We start from the raw sequence: 3793 nt of genomic DNA, 5'->3' as shown, positions 1-3793 counted from the left end.
CCAAACAGGGAGAGAAGGCTTGCTTGTTAACTGTACTGCAGACTACATCTAACTGTGCCAACGCAGTAAGGTACATGCGTCATGGCTGAAAAGACTGCTGGACTGTGGCTTCAGATAATGAGTAGTGCTTTCTGTCAAGAGATCACAACGCTCATGGAATTATAAAGTGTCCTTTACAAGCATCACAGGTTCCTCCAAAACTTTAAAAAACAAACACATTTACTGTTTGACTAAAGATTAGGTGTCGAGGGCTATTGATCGGTCAGTTGGTTGGTCCACCAACCAACTGACCGATGGGGGGGGCTTGCTGTCATTTACAGGCTGGCCAAAAACGTACACCTATTGCTGTTGGCAATTTTATCTCTTTTGAGCTACTCTCATTCACATCCTCCCACCCTACTGTCATTTTTGGCTTGTTATATCGCCCTCTCAAATCAAAAGGTGCCTTTTTGACAGAATTTGGTCACTTACTTTCCACCACTACACTAACCACTAACTATGAGAAGGTTTTACTATTAGGAGACTTAAATAGCCACATCGACAACCAGAATGACAAATTCGTATCTGAGTTCCTCAATTTTATCCATACTTTTGACTGTACTCAGCATGTCTCTTGCCCTACCCAACACGGTCATACTCTCGATCAAATTATTATTTATGGCTTTAATCCGGTAAATCTCTAGACTATGAGCACGCACGTTTCTGGTCATGCTGCTGTCTTTTTCAATGTTCCTCCAGTGCCTGCGGTCTCTAACCCGAGATGCCCGCGATACTTTCAACCCATCACTTCACTGCTAGATTTCTCATGTTCTGAGGAGGAGCTGCCCACTAGATTCATGCAATAATGTGCTGACACTGTAGCTCCTTTTAAAATGTCTAAAGCCTGTCCTGCTTTAACAAAACCACCACTGTGGGTTAATGATCATGTCCAGAACATTAGAAGAGTGTGTAGACGTGCTGAATGGAAATGGAAGGCCGCCAAATTAAGGTGCAATTTTGATACCATGAAAGAGCTTTTAAACGAGTTTAACAACATTATAAAGGAAGAAAAATCTTCTCACATCTTACTGTTGCAAATCCTCACAACCTCAAGTTGCTATTTAGGACCATTAACTCTCTTATCCACTGCCCTCCCAATTCCAATGAAGTCTCTTCTATTGAGAGATATGAGACATTTCAGTCCTTTTTTGTCAATAAAGTTTCCAGCATTAGAGCTCAAATCATACCATCTGTGTTTATTCCACCATGCAGTGAGGTGTATCAGATTTTTTCATTTTATCCAGTATCCCAGACAGATTTACTGAGATGATTAATGGCATGAACTCTTCCTCCTCTCCTTTAGATGTTTTACCCACAAGATTTTTAAAAGAGGTTTTTGCCTTTTTATCTTCAAATATTTAAGCAATCTTTAACAAGTCTCTGTCTTCAGGGGTTATTCCTCCAATTTTTAAATCGGCTGTTGTTCAACCCCTACTGAAAAAATCAAACCTTGACACCAACAATCTTAATAATATTAGACCCATATCTAAATTACCCTTTCATGCTAAAGTACCGAAGAAAGTGGTTTATTCTCAGCTCATATCTTTTATGAAGGACCGTTCATTCTTTGAAAAGTTTCCGTCCAGTTTTCGAATTCATCATATTACAGAAACTGCACTTCTAAAACTTTTAAATGACATTAGGATGAACTCAGATTCTGGCTGTTGTACTGTTTTGGTGTCATTAGACTTCTGTTGTGACCTATATCTGTAACGCCAATATTTCTTTCCATTTACTGACGATACACAAATCTATTTGTCCATAAACCCATCAGACCTCACCTCAGTTACCTCACTCACAGCCTGTCTTGCAGACATAACGTCCTGGATGTCCAGTAACTTCCTGTTAAACAATGACAAAACAAAAGTGATGGACCCAAAGCACATAGTGATTGTGTAAGTCAGAGTTTAGTTTCCAAGGGTTTGCAGTGCACCCATGAGGCCAGAAATCTGGGAGTAATCCTTGATTCGGACCTGAACTTCTCTTTTATTTACATTTTAGCAATAACACCAAATCAGCTATCAATTAAATCAGGAATATTGCCAAGATTAGATTTCTTTCATTCAGCGATGCACAAACTATTATTCATGCTTTGGTCTCCAGCCATCTAGACTACTGTAACTCATCATGCCCCAGAAATCCATCAAGCGCCTCCAACTTATACAAAATACAGCAGCTAGGGTTCCTACAAGAACTTGAAAATATGAGCACATTTCCCCTGTTCTCGCCTCACTACACTGGTTACCTGTGGTGTTCAGAATTGATTTTAAAATTTTATTGCTTGTTTTTAAATCACTGCGCAGCCTTGCCCCATCTTACATTATTGACCTTTTCACCCCTTACACCCCTGCTCGTACTCTCAGATGTGCAGACCAGCTGTTGCTCTCAGTCCCCAGGGCAAGGCTTCAGACAGGAGGTAGTAGGGCATCTGCTGTAAGGGCTCCACAACTGTGGAATAATCTTTCACTGCAGAGAAGCTACCTCAGTGTCCTCTTTTAAAGCTCATTTCTATAAATGTTAAGATTTGTATTTATTGTCTTTTACCTATGTTTCTATTTCTTGATTGCATTGATCTTATTTTAATTTGTAATTGCACTGTGTATTTTCTATTTTTACGTCTGGGAAGCATTTTGTAAACTTGCTCTTGAAAAGTACAATATAAATAAAGTTGTTTATTATTATTACTATTATTATTATTGTTGTTGTTGTTGTTGTTGTTGTTGTTGTTATTTGTATTATTATTATTATTCCCTGACATTTCCTCTAGCTCCACAAGCAGGTTGATACTTTTCTTTTTCATTCACTTATCTTGACAACTGTTGGGTGATTTGTTGTAAGATTTTGTATGCTCACGATCCCCAGACCTTCCCTCTAGCGCAGGTCAAAGTTTTATTCATCCAGTGAAATATCTCAACATCTAGGCCTACTCAATGGATTGGCACCAAATTTTGTACAGACTTTCATGGTTCCCAGTTAATGAATCCTAATAACTTTTGTGGTCCACTGACTTTTCCTCCAGTGCCACAGTTGTGACAGTTGTGGTTTTGACTGAAATCTCTACAGCTTTTGGATGGATTATCATTAAACATGTACACATGTTCATCCCCCCTCACAATTAACTATAATCACTATTTACTTTAGCACCATTGTCAGGTAATAAAAAATATTATATGTCTAAATACCTGCAAAACAAATTACTTTCCCATCAGTCTCACTTCCCAAATATTTGAGATTGGATGTCTTTAAATCCTATTTTCACAATTGTTTTTAATTTGCCTTAATATATAAACAAAGGTCACTCTTTCTGTATGTTTTTATTCATATTTGACTTTACCACACAGTCCTCCCATCTCTGTTACTACATCTTTGTGAGCTTTCTTTACTTAACATTAATTAACAACGTTGCCTAGCTGACCAACTAACATAAGAAGACAGAACATTTTCTTTCTCAATATTGCTATTAAATGTAATACCGTGTTAATAGAGGCCAAAGCAGATGATTACTGGTAACAACGTGGGTTGGTGTGAACATTCACATATGCATTGTGAAACTGTGCCCCCTCAAAAAAACTGACTGCATGACACCCTTGGTCTCAGCTGTAGTCTGTGTTCAGTGCTAATTAGCAAATGTGAACTAAGAGGGTGAAAATAGTAAACATTATATCTGCTAAACATCAGCATGTTAGTAATGTCATTGTGAGCATGTTGGAGCCTCACACAGCTGCATGTTTGTAGACTCGGTCATGTTACTTCA

The sequence above is a fragment of the Thunnus maccoyii genome, chromosome 3 (assembly GCF_910596095.1).
Source record: "Thunnus maccoyii chromosome 3, fThuMac1.1, whole genome shotgun sequence".
NCBI lineage: Eukaryota > Metazoa > Chordata > Actinopteri > Scombriformes > Scombridae > Thunnus > Thunnus maccoyii.
The sequence above is the reverse complement of the archived record's forward strand: the minus strand, read 5'-3'. Positions refer to the sequence as shown.